The sequence below is a fragment of the Conger conger genome, chromosome 3, assembly GCF_963514075.1.
Source record: "Conger conger chromosome 3, fConCon1.1, whole genome shotgun sequence".
NCBI classification, from domain to species: Eukaryota; Metazoa; Chordata; class Actinopteri; order Anguilliformes; family Congridae; genus Conger; species Conger conger.
The window spans coordinates 76,558,075-76,578,836 of NC_083762.1; the positions used below are offsets into that span (position 1 = coordinate 76,558,075).

The 20,762-nt window shown below is 41.5% G+C and overlaps 2 long non-coding RNA genes across 2 annotated transcripts; both read left to right on the forward strand.

Moving 5' to 3' along the window:
* The first annotated feature begins 5,005 nt into the window (after positions 1–5,005).
* LOC133123296 (uncharacterized) lies at positions 5,006–20,036 on the forward strand. The gene is made up of 3 exons (XR_009708227.1): positions 5,006–5,150; positions 6,044–6,352; positions 19,831–20,036. It is a non-coding gene; the product is annotated as an uncharacterized LOC133123296 (long non-coding RNA).
* Positions 13,119–16,447, forward strand: LOC133125257 (uncharacterized). The gene is made up of 4 exons (XR_009708397.1): positions 13,119–13,195; positions 15,084–15,164; positions 15,774–15,817; positions 16,117–16,447. It is a non-coding gene; the product is annotated as an uncharacterized LOC133125257 (long non-coding RNA).
* Positions 20,037–20,762: the final 726 nt, after the last annotated feature.

Consider the following 20,762-nt stretch of genomic DNA (forward strand, 5'->3'; position numbering starts at 1 on the left):
TCCTCTGAGAATCTCACCAGTGAAGTTTGGCGACAGTGGAGGCTACACTTGTTTTTGTGGTGGACACACGTACGGTACAGTAACTCTGGTAACTATTCGGGGTAAGTTTACAGATTACACAATTTACAGGACTGAATACATTAAGTTAGCTTTTTTAGTTTTAGTTTGTTTGTTTGTTTTACAATATTCTGTGTCATGCATCATCATCATCAGCAAACAGTAAGCAACAGAAGTGTTGATCCAATGTCATGAAGGTAGTGCACTTTACGGAAACTCCATTACTAATAATGGATGATGTCTGCATTTTTCCTGAATAAAAAAATAATGCATGTACTCTCTCAGTCTCTGCAGAGCCCCCTGGTGGTCTGTCCAGGAATCAGTCAGTTGTGCTGAACTGTGAGATATCGCGGGTGATCGATTCTGTGACCCTGGCCTGGCTACGGATGAAGGGGGTCACGGGGGAGCTTGTAAAACAGGAGGTCCTGACAGAGAGAGCCCCAAAAACAATGCTCAGTCTCACCCTGCCCAGCCTCACTGAAGACCAGCTACACTGGGCCTGTGTGGTGTTCACAGGGAGCGTGCTCAGAGCACAGGTCCCCCTGCACCTCACGCAGCCAAAAACGCATATCAAGCAAGGTACAATCCTCCAACCATAGGGATGGGTTAGGCCTCTGTCCTCACAAACAGCGATACCTTCCAACCACACCCTCCTCACCAATTGCACAGCCTGCATCACGGCAGGTCAATGGACACCATGGTGGTCTGAGACAAACAGTAAGACGGTCTTAAGGTCTTTAGGAACAGCAGTTTGAATCTGGGGGACAATGATGTTTTACTTGTTCACTTGTTGGCTCAGTGGGTTAAGGCACCAGTCAGTACCGCATGGATGAGCCTGCAGTTAAGAAAGTAACGTACCAGCACGCCATGTTTAGAAACCAGCCTGCCAGGCTGCCTGTAACTGCTTTCCTGGGATGTTGCATGAACATTATTGCTATGAAAAATGTAATCAAATTAAAAAGATTAAGAGAGAAAATAGGGACTTATTGAACCTGAGAACAGACTACCTCAGACACATTGAATCTGAGAACAGGCTACATCAGACACACTGAATCTGAGAACAGACTACATCAGACACACTGAATCTGAGAACAGACTACATCACACACACTGAATCTGAGAACAGACTACATCACACACACTGAATCTGAGAACAGACTACATCACACACACTGAATCTGAGAACAGACTACATCAGACACACTGAATCTGAGAAAGGACTACATCAGACACACTGAATCTGAGAACAGACTACATCAGACACACTGAATCTGAGAACAGCCTACATCAGACACACTGAATCTGAGAACAGACTCCATCAGACACATTGAATCTGAGAACAGACTACATCAGACACACTGAATCTGAGAACAGACTACATCAGACACACTGAATCTGAGAACAGACTACATCAGAAACATTGAATCTGAGAACAGACTACATCAGACACACTGAATCTGAGAACAGACTACATCAGACACACTGAATTTGAGAACAGACTACATCAGACACACTGAATCTGAGAACAGGCTACATCAGACACACTGAATCTGAGAACAGACTACATCAGACACACTGAATCTGAGAACAGACTACATCAGACACACTGAATCTGAGAACAGACTACATCAGACACACTGAATCTGAGAACAGACTACATCAGACACACTGAATCTGAGAACAGACTACATCACACACACTGAATCTGAGAACAGACTACATCAGACACACTGAATCTGAGAACAGACTACATCAGACACACTGAATCTGAGAACAGACTACATCAGACACACTGAATCTGAGAACAGACTACATCAGACACACTGAATCTGAGAACAGACTACATCAGACACACTGAATCTGAGAACAGACTACATCACACACACTGAATCTGAGAACAGACTACATCAGACACACTGAATCTGAGAACAGACTACATCAGACACACTGAATCTGAGAACAGACTACATCAGACACACTAACCCCATGTTCCCTCTCACACAGGCTGGAGCACTGAGACAGTGGTCAGGGTGGTGATTGTAGCGCTGGCCACCCTGGGGATGCTATTGGTTCTGAGGTGGTACTGGTCCTGGACGAGACTCCATGCAAGTAAGGACACTGTTCAAAGTATCTTACAGTGTCACTGGACATAGGCTTTTCTCAGCCCTTTACTCAGAGTTTACATGCTTAACGCATTGCGGGGCAGCCTGAAGTGTAGTGGTTAAGGTACATGACTGATACACACAAGGTTGATGGTTCTAATCCTGGTGTAGCCGCAATAAGATCCGCACAGCCGTGGGGCCCTGGAGCAAGGCCTGTAACCCTGCATTGCTCCAAGGGGCTATTGTCTCCTGCTTAGTCTAATCAACTGTATGTCGCTCTGGATAAGAGCGTCTGCCAAATGCCATTAATGTAATGTAATGTATGTAACATTGCAGCTGCATGTCAGCTCAATAGCATTAAGGCTAGAATTTAATGTGAGACAGATGTTGGAAGATGAAAAGTAACGAGCATCATTAATTACTCGATAGATCTGTGGGGTGGGGTGACAGTGCTATCCACAGTGCTGCTGTATCCACTTCCAGATCTCACCATCAACGGTGTCTGATGAAGACTGAACAGTTTCCCATTTCAACTGATCTCACCATCAACGGTGTCTGATAAAGTCTGAACAGTTTTAAATTTCCACTGTTGCAGGTGAACCTGAGTCAGCCCAGCCTGAGGAGTGACCAGAGCAGCAAAGCCCTGCAGGACCAATGCAATGGTGAGCCTCCCTCCAATGTACAGCTCTCACTGACGCACACAGATAAGTCTCTAAACTGTGCAGAGTGATCTGGAAATACTCGCAAGATTAAATTAAACTCAAAGTTCCTTCAATGCAAACCACAGAAGAAGTGTACCTCGGCTGCCAACACAACTTAATGAGCGACAAAGGTACTCACACTCCAGTATCAGAATAAAGATACTCTGATTTGAATATGTTTTGTTAAGACATAAAGGGCAAAGAATATATAGAAAAATGTTGTTTTAAAGAACCAATATCAGTGTTTGTCAAACAGACCATCTCCCATTTCCCACGTCCTTAGCCAACGGGCTGATCAGCAGGAACCAGCAGAATTGTGTCGTCTCTCCTGTTTGACGTTGCGATGCGTCCTGCCAACCTAACATATTGATGAGCCACCAAACACAACCTGCGTCTGTGTATTCCTTCTCAGTGCGATTCACAAAATGTACTGTTAAAAATCTTTAATTTAATAAATCTTTCATTTCATGAAAACACATTCATGTAGCATGTTTTCCAGATGGCACTGTCACACAGCAGTTTTACAGAGGTCCAGACCTGAACCTCCAGTGCTGTATATTATTCTGCTGCTCTTGAAAAATGGTTGAAAGAAAAAACTTTTTTATATATTAGATTGCTTTTGAATTCATACACGTTATAACTTCTTTGCTTGGATGATATTTTAGCTAGTTTTGTTTAGCTATGTAAGCTTTTTATTGTTCATATGGAAGTATGTACACTATTGCTTTGCGCTGTAAAAAAAACAGTTTTACATAAATATTAATCAAATTAATCAAATAGGCCCTCGTCATTATTTTTTTTGTACAATTAGAAATTGAAATTGTACTTTCAGTGCACTTCCTGGTTATTGGTATGCACTTTGCACTTTGTAGTACCTTCCTCTGGATAAGTGCATCTGCCAAATGCCAATAATGTAATGTAACATAATTTTTCTATTCTTTCACTGATTGTGTTTTAAGTTTTCGTCATGTAAAATAACTGCTTGTTTTCAACCATTTAATTTGGTGAGTTTATTTTCTATTAGATGGAAATACAAACCCTCGACAAAAACTTTGCAATAAAAATATATTTTCATGATTTCTATTTGTTTTTCTGTTCCTTTGCATGACAAAATCAATTAGCACACCCATATTTTCAATTTTTATTTAGCAGACACCTTTATCCAAAGTGATGTACAACACAGTGCATATCAAGGTCATTAGAACACACAGAGCAGGTCAGATAAGCGACAATTCACCAAAAAACCATTGTACAGCCATGAACATGGAAAATAAGCCAAGTATCTGCACAGTACCACAAATACAAATACAAGATAATAAATACAAATACAACTGCACCTAGATAAGACTGAAAAGTACAAGGGGCTAAAAATTCTGACAGGTGAACAATAGATCAGGGTACTCCCACAGAGGAGTCCAGGTACAGTGTGTAGAGATGAGTCTTCACTTGGTACTTCCGCAGAGGAGTCAAGGTACAGTGTGTAGAGATGAGTCTTCACTTGGTACTCCCACAGAGGAGTCCAGGTACAGTGTGTAGAGATGAGTCTTCACTTGGTACTCCCACAGAGGAGTCCAGGTACAGTGTGTAGAGATGAGTCTTCACTTGGTACTCCCACAGAGGAGTCAAGGTACAGTGTGTAGAGATGAGTCTTCACTTGGGACTCCTGCAGAGGAGTCAAGGTACAGTGTGTAGAGATGAGTCTTCACTTGGCACTCCCACAGAGGGGTCAAGGTACAGTGTGAAGAGATGAGTCTTCACTTGGGACTCCCGCAGAGGAGTCAAGGTACAATGTGTAGAGATGAGTCTTCACTTGGCACTCCCGCAGAGGAGTCAAGGTACAGTGTGAAGAGATGAGTCTTCACTTGGTACTCCCACAGAGGAGTCAAGGTACAGTGTGAAGAGATGAGTCTTCACTTGGTACTCATGATAGCTTTATTACTTCAGATGTCAAAGATATCACAGTGCTGAGCACAGCCAAGAGCAGAACCATAGATTTCACAAGACTCATTAAACGTCTGCAATCTGTTGCAGGATACAGTTTAGCCAAAGCATTTTGTACTTCCTCTTATTCTAGCCATTTCCTGAGAAGTTATACCGTGGAAAGAAGCTTCACACCAGTAACCAGAAGGGCTGTGTAGGGCAGAAGTTAGACACCAGTAACCAGTTGGGCTGTGTAGGACAGGAGTTAGACACCATTAAGAAGGGCTGTGTAGAGCAGAAGCAATGGGGATGGTACAGTGGTGGACCCTACTCTGGATATCGAGATACTGTCACACACTTTCAGCTGAGGGTGAGTCTCTCTTTCTGCCTTAGTTTGACATTTACTTACGTATTCAGATATAGATCTCACACAGATCCAATCAAACACACACATATATATATATATATATATATATATATATATAAAAATACAGTCTTAACTTTAAGAGGAGTATGTGACACAGATAAGTACTATAATAAATTACCCAAGAGAAGGCAAAAAGTTTCAGCATATTGCTTTAATCCATGAAATGGCGTTGTATACAAATGCCAGGTAGTTCCTCACCCTGTTTAAAAATTGTAATCTTTTCATATTAAAATATTAATTAAATATTAATAATATCATTATTATTATCAGTATACATGCAGTTATAAATACACATTCACTACCCAGAAAAATGCATGTTTTTGCATGGAAAAAATCACAATATAACAACATCAACAGAAGATTGAAATGTTGATAGCGTACTGCAAACAGGTCAAATTTCTGCTTGCCAGGTTCCCCCTCCAGGAAGTGTCAGCTAAAAGAGAATAGTTTTGTAAAATTCTACAACCACCCTGAGCATCGCAAAAGACATGATAGATAGATAGATCGATAGATAGATACTTTATTCATCCGGAGGGAAATTTTAGATGGTGCAGATCTTGAACAGGTATAAAAGCAGGACTACAGCTGGTATGAGCTCATCTCAGTGTCAAATGCAGCTCAAATATTCATTAATCAAGAGCAAAAAAAATGACCTTTATCTTAATTCGTAGTTCTGTATCGGCTTCCAGACTTCCTTTGGTTTTATCTTGAATTTAATCACCTGGTTTAACTGGAACTAACTAACTGCAATTAACCTCCATATTGACATGCAATATTGTCTTGCCTGGAACACAATTGGATCTTGGTATATTTCATATATTTTTCTCTTTCTGCAGTGTTAGTGCAGTACAAATACTTCGTTCCTGGGCAGAGAAAGGACATCTCTCTACAAGCCCCAGCTGAGCCCAAAGGGACAGAATTCATCTGGGAGTGGACACCACATGATGGAAGCAATAAAAGACTCATAATGACTATACAGTCCAATGGAGACTTTGTGAGGAATTCATTGTTTTTTTCTATTTCAAAGGAAAGCAGGTATGACATTCGTCTGGAATCACAGTCAGACATTGCAGGGGTTTTTACTTTTATTCAAACTAAACCAGAGAACGTCAACTTGGCCCAGATTAAAGTGTCTGCTGTAAAAGGTAAATGTACTCTTTTATGTAGGTTGTCATGAATGTACAGTAAAAAAGATATCTATTTTATACTACATTAAATACATAATGCATAACATAGTTATATCTTGTATTTTACTTTCACAAAAGTTGAATTTGATGTTAAATTTAAATGATATTTAAAATGGAATCAATATACCGGGAAAAAATTGTACTCACTCATATGGCTCCTGTTCTAAGTCCATGCTTTATTAATTCTGAGATTAGATCTATGATATAGATATTATATAGAGTAAATATATCATATATAGCACAAGAGGCTGGTTGAAATGTATTTTCAGTTATGTTTTTCTTTAAATTCTCAACACAGAACTGGAGGACTGTGTATAATATATTGCTTTCAATTCGATTACTATAGTTGCGAGATGTAGCCCACACAATGTTTTGATGAAAAGGCTTACCTTTCTCTAAATCAATATCTCTTTCCTCCTACAGTGACTCAATCGCCCAGGCCCACAATAAATGCAGGTTCTGATGTGGCCTTGAGCTGTGAGGTATCCCACCTTCCAGATTCAGCTACACTGGCCTGGGAATGGGACAGAGAACCCACTGCTAACACAACGCTGCTCTACAACAACACTGCCCACATCATCATCCACAGTGCTGAGCAGTACAGTGTGGGAACATATAACTGTGCACTCCGACGGAACGGAGCGCTTATTTTCAGCGTTCCCCATACATTTAGAGTCAATGAGGGTATGATACTCTGCATGCATTTTTCAGTGGAGCTTCTACAAAAGCATTGTTAGCTTTTACCTTTCTTTTTTATAAGCAGAAATGTGGTGTCTTAACACTGAAGATGAATCCATGTGCTACCCTAGTCATCTTAAAAATCCAGTGTCGTGTATGTAAATGCAGATACTGTATGTGGCAAGTTTGCAGAATATTTATTCTAGCTCTGTGGGAGCTTGGCTGTGGGCTGTGGGCTGTGGTGTGAAAAGAAGGAGGCTGCTGACACTACCTATGAGGGATTGTGCAGCTATAAACAGTCATGAGATTCTCCAAATTAGGGGGATTAGGATATTCTCAGACCCCTATTCAGCACCAATTTTATTTGAAGGACAAAAATTAAAAAAACTTTCCACTGAAGTTACAACATGTGCATTTGTTTAAAAAAAGTATGAAGTATTCTAACGTATTAATGTTGAAATTCCTACAAACAATGGTCCAACAAGCATGTTTCCTTCTGAGATAAAGGTTGTCAAATAATAATAATAATAATAATAATAATAATAATAATAATGGAAACAACAAAATGTAAATGCATACTGTAGGCATGTCTCACTCATTACTGCAGATTGAAATGACAGTTATGTTTGACTCTAATATACTATGGTATTTAAAAAAGGAAAAAATGTAATATTATTTATTAGTTATATAAATTATGATATATATTAATTAAATATATTCATTTAAGAAAGTGATCCTGGGAGCTAGGTTGTCGGGGGCACTGTTAGCCCCCAGTAGGGTCTCCCAAGGCAAATTGGTCCCGGGGGAGGGGTCAGACTAAGAGCAATCCAAAGACTCCCGGGATACGGCCAGACAATGACCCAATTACCTCGCCCGAAAAAAAAAGGGGCCCCCTGCTGGAGCCAGACCCGGGAGGGGAGCTCGTCGGCGAGCGTCTGGTGGCCGGGCCTTATCCCATGGGGCCCGGCCGGGCACAGCCCAAACTGGTCACGTGGGGTCGCCGCCCTGTGGGCTCACCACCTGCAGGGGTCGGCATCAGAGTCGGGTGCTTTGCCCAACGGGCAGTAGGCAAAGGCGGGGATCCGGGCGTGCAGATCCTCGGCGTCGCAGATTGGTTCTGGGGACGTGGAACGTCACCTCTCTGGTGGGAAAGGAACCGGAGCTAGTGCGGGAGGCAGAGCGGCACCAACTAGATATAGTTGGGCTCACCTCCACGCACAGTACTGGTTCCGGAACCAAACTCCTGGAGAGGGGCTGGACTCTGTTCTTTTCTGGATTTGCTCAACGTGAGAGGCGCCGGGCGGGTGTGGGGATACTCACAAGCCACCGGCTGAGCGCCACTGTGTTGGAGTTCCACCCGGGGAACGAGAGGGTCGCCTCTCTGCGACTACGTGTCACTGGGGGGAAAGCTCTGTCTGTCATTTGTGCAGTCATGAGATTCTCCAAATTAGGGGGATTAGGATATTCTCAGACCCCTATTCAGCACCAATTTTATTTCCATCCATTATCTTAACCCGCTTATCCTGAACAGGGTTGCAGGGGGGCTGGAGCCTATCCCAGCTTACATTGAGCGAAAGGCAGGAATACACCCTGGACAGGTCGCCAGTCCATCTCAGGGCACACACACCATTCACTCACACACTCATACCTATGGGCAATTTAGACTCTCCAATCAGCCTAACCTACATGTCTTTGGACTGTGGGAGGAAACCAGAGTACCCAGAGGAAACCCACGCAGACACGGGGAGAACATGCAAACTCCGCACAGAGAAGCCCCGGCCGACAGGGATTCGAACCCAGGACCTCCTTGCTGTGAGGCGGCAGTGCTACCCACTGCACCATCCGTGCCGCCACCAATTTTATTTGAAGGACAAAATGACTGACTCGCCACTCAATTTATAACATGTGCATTTGTTTAAACAAAGTTATAAGTATTCTAACATATTAATGTTGAAATTCCTCCAAACAATGTTCTGACATGCATGTTTCCATTTGAGATAAAGGTTGTTCAAATAATAATAATAATAATAATAATAATAATGAAATGTAAATGCATACTGTAGGCATGATTCACTCATTACTGTAGATATAAATTACAGTTATATTTGATTCTAATATATTATGGTTTTTAAAAAAGGAGACAATAAACAAGAGAAAAAATATTATTAGTTAATTATATATATTATTATATGTACATATTAGTTCATTTAAAAAGTACTGGCATGCCATGTTCTCACACAAACCTGTAGGCATGCTGGTCTGTCTGTAATTATAGCTTGCATGGCTGTAAGAGGTGCTATATTGTTCAGGGGCTATTCTGTAATGAGGCTTCCATCTTCTGAGTTGGCTGACTTGCGCACAGTTATGTACATTTGTTGCTCACTACCTGTAGCATTAGTACATGTGGCAACTGGACATAAAGTGATTCTAACCACAACTTATTTCTGCAGGTTCATTCGGCACACAACGCACTCTGTACAGAGGGAGTTTGAGCAGCAGTGAGGTGGTGCTAATCTGCCATTCTCACTTCTCATACAAGAAAGCTGAGTGGTATTGGACCCCACTGTCTCAGTCCTCAATCCTTCTGATCTCAGCTGATAAACACAAGGATGTGTCAGTTTCCATGGAGACAGATAAAGAAAGATTCTCATTTGATGTCTATGATGGGCATAAGTTTCCTCTGAGAATCTCACCAGTGAAGTTTGGCGACAGTGGAGGGTACACCTGTTATTATGATGGACAGACGTACAGTACAGTAAATCTGGTAACTATTCGGGGTAAGTTTACAGATTACACAATTTACAGGACTGAATACATTGCCGTTTGATTGAACATGATGCTTATTAAGTTCGCTTTGTTAGTTTCAGTTTTATTTTGTTTGTTTTACAAAATTCTGTGTCATGCATCATCATCAGCAAACAGTAAGCAACAGAAGTGTTGGTCCAAAATCATGAAGGAAGTGCACTTTTTACGGAAACTCCATTACTAATAATGGATGATATCTGCATTTTTCCTGAATAAATAAATAATGCATGTACTCTCTTAGTCTCTGCAGAGCTCCCTGGTGGTCTGTCCAGGAATCAGTCCGTTGTGCTGAACTGTGAGATATCGCGGGAGATCGACTCTGTGACCCTGGCCTGGCTCCGGATGAAGGGGGGCAGGGGGGAGCTCGTAAAACAGGAGGTCCTGACAGAGAGAGCCCCAAAAACGATGCTCAGTCTCACCCTGCCCAGCCTCACTGAAGACCAGCTACACTGGGCCTGTGTGGTGTTCACAGGGAGCGTGCTCAGAGCACAGGTCCCCCTGCACCTCACGCTGCTAGGTATGAACTGACCCACCCTGTTCCTGGAGGTCTACCATTCCTGCAGGTTTTCACTCTGTTCCTTGCAAAAAAAGGTGGGGATATCCTGTGCACAGTCCTGCATAGTGTATCATCCCAGAGGATTAGACTGACGCCTACGCTCTTAGTGGGCCATTCCTAGCCTTTGCTTTTCCTTTTTTGACGTCATTCCTTGGTTGAGGTTTCGTTCCAATATTTGGAGCTATTTGTATCTTGGCACGACCCCCTGTCCCAGCTGAAGTAAAGCAGCCGCCAAGGCATGATGCTGCCCCCACTGTGCTCCACAGGAGGCACGGCGGTCCTTTAGTGATGGAGCTGTGTTGTCTTTGCTCCAAACATATCTTTGGTCTATTCAAACTGTAAGACATTTTCCCACATAGTGACTGAATGCATTTTTTGCTAAATTTAGGTGTGTGTGTGTGTGTGAGTGTGAAATGATTTCCATCTTTCCACAAACCCTACAGGTCCTATACGGTTGTAGTAGGCCTCTTCTGTAGTAGTTTTCTCCTCGCCCTGTCATAAACTTTGGAGGGACATCCTGGTGGGACGATGTCTTGGCAATGTTGTTGTGGTGCCACTTTGCTCTTTACCCTTATTGTTTGATGGTCTTCACCATGTTCCATGGTACATCAAATGGCTTCAAATTTATTTCATACCCCCCTTGCTGATTGGATTACAATGGGATCCCTTAGATGTCCTGAAAGCTCTTTGCAATCCATGGTTATCCCAGTGTTACATTAATGGCATTTGGCAGACGCTCTTATCCAGAGTGACGTACAACAAAGTGCAAAGTGCATACCCATAACCAGGGATAAGTGTGCAATTTCAACTGCTACCTGCGCAACAAAGATAAGGACTGGGGCTTATGGATGCAACCAAGAAAATGTCAAGAAAATCCAGCAGGAAATGTTTGTCTTTATTTGGGGTTATACTCGTATTGATGACAGGTGTATGCTAATTACCTTTAAACATGATTTTATTCCACGAGGACATTTTTTTTTTTTTTTTTTTTTTTTGACATTTTTAATTTTCTTCCTAAAAATTATCGATTCGTTTTTTAACTTGGATTTTTTTGGTTGCAAGGACGGTAAGATGCAGTTTTAATAATACAAATATGAATTATTTTGGTCAATAAGCTAAATTAGCTAAATTAATTTTACCTTCTATTTCGGAACTTCCCAGAAACAGTAGAGCAGCACCACGCCACGTGATAGAGGGGAAGGGTATTATCCAGGAAGTTGTTTAAATGTGTTCCTAAGGCTGTCAATATGCATACCAGATGCAGATTTTTAAAGCATCTATAGTCGTCCATTAACTATACAAATGGAAAATGAGTGGCAGTGATTTCGGCAGGCTTAAATTGGTCAACTGATGACCAGACGGAATCATAAATAAGCTGTTAAAATAGGAACTGAAACCAGGCCATACCCCAGAGCATTGTTGCTTCTGTCACTCCTGTGCCCTAGTGTTTCCTAATATGGCAGCCCACTTACTGTAAGTCATATTTATAAATCTAAATTGGCCTTGCTCTTTGTGATAGCTTTCAGCTTTGTATGCATAACACCAATGTAACACTGATCTGGCCCCTTTGTTATTAACTTTTCAAAATGTCCCTTCAGAAACAAGGGCTTATATGAGAACCAGTAGGGCTCAAGGTTTGGTACTGTCAGTATACGCTATCTAAAAATTTAAATTTAAAATAAAAAAAGTGAAGCATTACATTTTGTCATGTCACAGTTTCATGTCATATGCAATAGTCTTGGGTAGTTAGGCTAAATAAAGAGTGTAACTTTTAATTTGACTAACTTTAATGCAGCTAAAGAAGGAAATTGAATACTCTCCATGTTCTGAGCTCACTTGTTAAGTTTTCTTCTTTTGTGGTAATACAGATGATGGAAGGCGGCTGGTGATCATTTTGGCCTGTACTGCCGCGGTGTGTGTTGGACTGTTGTTGTTGTTGTTCGGAGGACTGTTGTCTCGCCGTCTGAAAAGAGCAACAGGTAAGAGCCCTTTTCAGCAACACTTCCACAGAGCATTCCCTCTAAAACATAGCTTTGAACTCCACTGAGCAAGTACAGTCAGTGTGATATTGCAAAAAATTGTCAATTGTAAATTAGGTTGTTAATTTTGTCATTTTGTTATTTTATACACACTTCATTTCAATGTGGCTATATTAAAATAACAGAGAGAGTACTTAAAAATATTTTGCCCTTGACTAAATGCAAGTTTTAACCTTTACAACAGTTTTTTTCTGTTTCTGTTTCTGTTTCTGTTCTCTGATGGTAGGCTACAATTACTAGGACCAAGTTTGTCCCTCCTGAAGGAAGGATAATATAATGTTTTATTTAATTGGCAAGAAGTATATTTCATTCATTTATGTATCAGCCGATAACAGCTTAGAACAGACTTATTTACATCGGCTGATATGAGTGTATCCAGTTCATTCAGTCCCTCCATTCGCTCAGCACTTTGTGGATTTCAGCCAGAAAGGAAGTAGAGGAAATGGTGTGTTGAAAAAAGTAAATGACACAATAATATAACATATAATAATAGGCCATGTATGGCTTGATCACATGACTTAACTTATTTACTGCAGAGTGACAAAATATCTTTTTTCGTAATGTGACTCAGTGTTCCCTATATAGTAATTTCTATGAAGTCATTTTAAAATGTTTGCTTTCTGTCTGTCACACTTCTATGCACATTAGCAGTGGGAGGCGACGCCGATTCCAGTGGAGCGGACAACATCTACAGTGATGCTGCAGAGATACAGAACGATCAAGGTAATGTGGATAACTCAACTACGGATATGCTGCATGAACCATATAGTCGTACATGGGAAGGCTGACTTCATGGGCCAGTGTTAGAGACACTAAGATTAAGCCCAGTCCAAGACTAAATTAAATGTTGGCCGTTCTCTATACAAAACTCTGTTTAGTCCAGGACTAAGCTTAGCCAGTGTCAGTGAAACTGGCCCCATACGTTCTATGTGCCAAAATGATGGGTGTGTGTTCCTATGGGTCACAGGTTGGCCTTCTCCTAAAGGAGGATGAATGGTTCTCCACAGACTGGCACCCTGTAAATGCAGGATATAAGTCTGGCCCAAATCATTCCCCAAATATGGCCGGATATGAGGCTACAGAGGCTGGCCACAACTCCATGTTCCCTGCCCGGTTTCGGCAGGGCCGGCACTAGCGGGGTGAAAGGTGGTGATGATTCTCCCAGAATGCCTAGCTACACCCCTTGGATTAAGTGGGTGGGTCTGCATCAGTTACTCCCAACTGCACACCAGGGGCCCTACAGGCCTCTAGCAGTCAGTGTGTAGTCCGACGTGAAGGGCATGCTGCAAAATCATCACTGCCTCACTGTGAAATGAGAAGCGGGCAAACTGTGGGGAGAAAGGACTCAGTGATAATATTTGGGTGGCCTGTGGTGTAGTGGTTAAGGTAAATGACCGGGTCATGCAAGGTCGGAGGTTCTAATCCCAGTGTAGCCACAATAAAATCCGCACAGCCGTTGGATCCTTGAGCAAGGCCCTTAACCCTGCATTGCTCTAGGGGAGGATTGTCTCCTGCTTAGTCTAATCAACTGTACGTCGCTCAGGATAAGAGCGTCTGCCAAATGCCAATAATGTAATGTAATATTTGGTTATCAGACATCATTAATACGGTGTGTTTGTTACTATGTCCACAAGAGGGCAGTATGCACCAAAAAGAAGATCCACACTGTTCAGGCACTCCATATAAGCACGGTTGTTGCGAAGTGGCTGCTCTAGAAACGATGGAAGTCCCGCCCTGTTAGCAACAGGTGCTGTGTTAATCTGACTATTGGTGCCCCCCGATACTGGAAAAAATGCATCCTCCTTTCCTCCACTGCATCCTCCTTTCCTCCACTGCTTCCTCCTCTCCTTCACTCGTCTCCTCCCCCCATCCTTCCAGATAGGAGACGAGGTGGTGGTGGGGGAAAGGAGGGTACATGTTTTAATGTATTCTGCTCCCTGTATCTGGATAGGGTTACAGAACGATCTGAAACGTGTTGAGCTGGTTTTTACATCTACGATAAAGAAGCTAGAGGCAGTCTCGTTGACTTGTCGACGTTTTGATTAGACACGGCGTGCTGTTTTAGATTTAAGATTTCACACATGTATAGTAACTTATTGTACGTTTCTGTCTGTAACATTGTGCATTTGACTTGCCGCCGCCTGCCTTGGCCAGGTCGCTCTTGAGAAAGTTCAACGAGCCGACCATGGCTGAATAAGGGTTCAATGAAATTAAAAATAAATGTGTATTGAGATGCACGCCTTGTCGACCACTCAAGGGAACGGCACGGACACTTGGAGTCCTCTGCCCGTGGAGTTTAGCCCTTTCCAGGGTGGTCTTCGTGTGATGCCGTTCAGGCCCAGGTTGGGCCCCTTAGACAGAGGCCCTGGCCGGCCCCATCAGTGGACTCAGCTTCCTGGGAGTCTGGGTGGGACAGAGCTTACCTGAGGGGCACCACTGTTCTGTGTGTGTGTGTGTGTGTGTGTTAGTTCTGAACGATCCTAAAATAGTCATATATCCAGATGAAACGGCAGTTAATTAACTTCTTGTGTTTTGCTGCTTCACATGTGAGCCAGAGGACGGTGTGCATCATCAGCGTTCTAATCGGCTGTGTGCGTTTTCTTACAAACAGCAAACCCGCGCGCCTCTACAGAGGAGACAGGAAGTGAAGAACTCCAGTACTCTGTGTTCTCCCAGACCGCTCTCAGTCTCGGTAAGTCTGCAGCCTTGTCGTTATTATGAAATAGTCATATTGCACTTCAGGGGATTTCTCCAGTGATGGTGATGGGACGGGTGCCACACGTAAACGTGGGGCGCCCACTGCCTTATGAAAGGGGTGCAGAGCTCCATTCCCCCAAGGGCTGCTGTGCCTGGTGGCTTTCCTTCCCACCGATTATTTCTGCCTCATTTTGTGAACTGCTGTCGGCAACAATGCGGTTCACTCCTGCACTGGACAACGGTAACCTGTTTCCACCCAGGACACACAGGGTATGTTCAACCTGCAGCTGTAGCTCCTGGCTTTATCTACGATTTCAAATCAAATAAATGATTGACTTAATTCAACTATTAAAAGCAGGAGTTGGAGTTACATCTTGAAACATGTACGTAGGCCTGTGGTGCCCATCCAATCAGAAAAAGTTATGTGTAATACAGGGCTTGGCTAATGTGCTCCTGTGTGATGAGAAGTTCCATAATAAGTATTTGGGATTGTAGATTATATTTATGTGAAGGTCATAACTGCGACCACTCTCATAAATATGAAGTCAGTACAAGCAAGTTATCATTTGGTTTTGTAATGATGTTTGATCGTTTGGTATTACAGACCGTCACAGGCAAAGGAGCCAGTCAAACACCCAGTATCGCTCTGTAAGTATGTTCCCAGAGAGAACACAATAACGATTTTATCATCATTTACATACAGTAATGCGGACTGTGCATTTCATATTCATGAAACCAATCCAATATGAAATGGCTGCATTTTGTATACAGATGGTCTACTTTTTATCATTGAAGACTTTGAGCCAGTAACGTTAAAAATGCACAGTTCTTAATTCACAAATATTTGGTCATCCAGATCATTTTATTTCACTTGTTTGGTGGCCAAGTTCAAACATGTTCAAAGTTCATGTTAACCAAAATTCTGATATGTTTATGTATAATTGCAGGAAGAAGAACCTGATAAGGTGGTCTATGCAAGCATCTGCAGAAAGTAATGTGCAGCAATGGATGAACGAAACAAAAAGTCCACATATAAAACATGAAATCTCATGTTGTAGGGGAAAATTCACAGAAGCATGATAAACAATCACAAGTCAAGACTCAACCTTGATGGGCAGACTGGTTCCTCCAAAACTCTTGATGATTTATGCTAAAAGTGTATCAATATATCCATATTAAAGCGTGATATGTACCCTGTATAGTTTCAAACTGATAAACTGCTAAATTGTGCTAGAATTACACAGTGAACCCATATGTAACTGGAGTTGAATAAAGCAGCCAGCTGGCGGGGGGGGGGGGGGAGGGGGGGGGTATGAAGAGAATATGAATCAAATGCTTAGTATGTCTGTATACTAGAAAAGAATATTAGAAGAGAATATGAATCAAATGTTTACTATGTCTTTATATTTTCAATGATTACTGCTGCTTAGTCCGTTTTAGAAAAGTGACCCATATGTGGAAAAATACAGAGCGACGTGTATGCTCTGAAAAAACCATGGATGACGTGTGTGTGTTAGAGGCAGTTCGCGAGGGCGGGGGCATCCTGAACTTTGTACAGAGTTGGCCGAGCATCCCTGAACTTTGTACAGAGCTGGCAGAGCATAAGGACCTTTGGCGATTTGCCACAATGATGTTGTGGGAGGAGATGTGGGAGGACTTAAGATAAGAACAGTGTGGGTGATTTGCCACAATGAGGTTTGAGGAGGAGTTGTAGGAGGAGTAACTGTATAAAATGGGTGTAAAAATGGCATTTCGAGGTCCATTTCCTTTTTCTGCTGATCTGGTCCGGCTTTATGCACTTGTGCTAAATAAAGTCTGATTTTCCTGAAGAGCTTGCTGCCGTGGTGTCTTTTCCCTCTTGAAGATGTTTTTTGACAAATTGGAGATTTGGACTCTGTCGTTTCTTAGACACGACAATGTCTGTAAGGTGCAATTCCATTAGAGATGGAAGAAGACAATGTAAAGCCTCTTCTGTGATCTGTTAATATTTAATATTTGCCACTGTTGCATTCTTTCTTGCTAAATGAAGCTTTCAGTAAGTAATAATATTTCGACTTTGACTGTAAAGTAGACGGTGGTATTCTGTAAAATATAAATATTATAGCCATGTTATATTTATTCGGCAGTATTTTCTTTCTTTACTTTTTTCATTCATCCATCCATTATCTTAACCCGCTTATCCTGAACAGGGGGGCTGGAGCCTATCCCAGCCTACGTTGGGCGAAAGGCAGGAATACACCCTGGTCAGCAGTCCATCGCAGGGCACACACACCATTCACTCACACACTCACAGGCAATTTTAGACTCTCCAATCAGCCTAACCTGCATGTCTTTGGACTGTGGATGGAAACCGGAGTACCCGGAGGAAACCCACGTAGACATGGGGAGAACATGCAAATTCCGCACAGAGAGGCCTTGGCCAATGGGGATTCGAACCTAGGACCTCCTTGGTGTGAGGCGGCAGTGCTACCTCTTTTCTCTTCATATGTTTGGAACAAAAGAAATCAGTATTTTAATAAATAGACTGCCGGGAATGCTTTGATAAAAAAAAAAAAAAGCAGTGGTGTACTTGTCAGTGTGCATCTATCTATAGTTAATAAGTACCCTTATTATCATAAATAATAAAACGGCTGCAAAATTGCATTTGCTCATGATCCAACCACTGACCTTGCGGGTCCCAGTCATGTACTTTAACCACTATGATACAGGCTCTTTCTCTGTTGCCTATAGATATCTCTGCATTAGCTATTTTCATTACATTACATGACCTTACTGGCATTTGGCAGACGCTCTTATCCAAACCCACGAAAACACGGGGAGAACATGAAAACTCCACAAAGAGAGGCCCCGGCCGACTGGGATTCGAACCCAGGACCTCCTTGCTGTGAGGTGGCAGTGCGACCCCCTGCACCATCCGTGCCGCCCTTGCATGCCGCAGTGGTTTGTACTTCCTCTTATTCTAGCCATTTGCTGAGAAGTTATATCATGGAAAGAAGCTACGGTGTGTAACCAGAAGGGCTGTGTAGGGCAGAAGTTAGACACCAGTAAGAAGTTGGGCTGTGTTGGGCAGAAGTTAGACACCAGTAACCAGAAGGGCTGTGTAGAGCAGAAGCCATGGGGATGGTACAGTGGTGGACCCTACTCTGGATATCATGGTACTGTCACACACTTTCAGCTGAGGGTGAGTCTCTCTGTCTGCCTCAGTTATACATTTACTTACGTATTCATAGACAGATCTCACACAGATATATATATCCATACATATATATATATATATATATATCCATACATATATATATATATATATATATATATATATATATATATTTAAAAATACAGTCTTAATTATAAGAGGAGTATGTGACACAGATAAGTACTATAATAAATGACCCAGACAAATTTTTCGTGTTTTCAGTTTTTGACTCAAGAGGAGAAGTTTCCACATATTGCCTTAGTTATCAGTATACATGAAGTTATACATACTCATTGTAAAATTATTTAGCAGATATTTACAATGACTCCATTCACGACCCAGAAAAATGCATGTTTCTGCATGGAAAAATTGACAATATAACAACATCAACAGAAGATTGAAATGTTGATAGTGTACTGCAAACAGATCAAATTTCTGCTAGCCAGGTTCCCACTCCAGGAAGTGTCAGCTAAAAGAGAATAGTTTTGTCAAATGTTACAACCACCCTGAGCGGAGAAAAAGACATGGTGCAGATCTTGCACAGGTATAAAAGCAGGACTACAGCTGGTATGAGCAAATCTGGGTTAACTGGAATGGACTAACAGCAATTAACCTCCATATTAACATGCAATACTGTCATGCCTTTCTCAGTTGGATCTTGGTACTATTTGGTATATTTTTCTCTTTCTGCAGTGTTGGTACAATACAAATACTTTGTTCCTGGGCAGAGACAAGACGTCTCTCTATAAGCCCCAGCTGAGCCCAAAGGGACAGAATTCATCTGGGAGTGGACATCACATGATGGAAGCAATAAAATACTGATAATAACTATACAGTCCAATGGAGACTTTGTGTGGAATTCGAAGAATATTTTTATTTCAAAGGAAAGCAAGTATGGCATTCGTCTGGAACCACAGTTACAAAATGCAGGGGTTTTTACTTTTATTCAAACTAAACCAGAGAAAGTCAACTTGGCCCAGATTAAAGTGTCTGCTGTAAAAGGTATAGTTACCCTTTGATGTAGTTATGTAAGTAATGAATGTACAGTAAAAAAGATATCTATTTTATACGACATAAAATACATGACGCATAACATTGTTGAGTTATATCTTGTATTTTACTTTCAGAAAAGTTTAATTTGATGCTAGATTAAAATGATATGTGAAATGGAATCCATATACCGGGTAAAAATAGTACTCACTCATATAGCTCATGTTCTAAGTCAATGCTTTATTAATTCTGAGATGATATAGATAACATTAGCCTGTTTTAAAGAGTACATAGGACAAGAGGCTGGTTAAAATGTATTTTCAGTTATGTTTTTCTTTGACTTCTCAACACAAAACTGGAGGACTGTATATAAACTATCGCTTTTAATTCAATGACTATAGTTTTGAGATGTAGCCCACACAATGATTTGATGAAAAGGTTTACCATTCTCTAAATCAATATCTCTTTCCTTCTACAGTGAATCAATCGCCCTTCATAATAAATGAAGGTTATGATGTGGCCTTGAGCTGTGAGGTATCCTACCTTCCAGATTCAGCTACACTGGCCTGGGAACGGGACAGAGAACCCACTGCTAACACAGCGCTGATCTACAACAACACTGCTCACATCATCATCCACAGTGCTGAGCAGTACAGTGTGGGAACATATAACTGTACACTCCGACGGAACGGAGCACTTATTTTCAGCGTTCCCCATACATTTAGAGTCAATGAGGGTATGATACTCTGCATACATTTTTCAGTGGAGCTTCTACAAAAGCATTGTTAGCTTTTACCTTTCTTTTTTATTTGCAGAAATGTGGTGTCTTAACACTGAAGATGAATCCATGTGCAACCCTAGTCATCTTAAAAATCCAGTGTAGTGTATGTAAATGCAGATACTGTACGTGGCAAGTTTGCAGAATATTTATTCTACCTCTGTGGAAGCTTGGCTGTGGGCTGTGGGCTGTGGTGTGAAAAGAAGGAGGCTGCTGACACTACGTATGAGGGATTGCACAGCTATAAACAGTCATGAGATTCTCCAGATTAGGGGGATTAGGACATTCTCAGACCCCTATTCAGCACCAATTTTTTTTGAAGGACAAAAAGTAAAAAAACTTGCCACAGAAGTTACAACATGTGCATTTGTTTAAAAAAAGGAATAAGTATTCTAACGTATTTATGTTGAAATTCCGACAAACAATGTTCCGACATGTATGTTTCCATCTGCGATTAAGGTTGTTCAAATATTAATAATAATAATAATAATAATAATAATAATAATAATAATAATAATTATCATAATCATAATCATAATCATAATCATCATAATCATCATAATCATCATTATCATAAATGAATTATATATATTAATTTAAGAAGGTACTGGCAAGCACTGACATAGACCTGT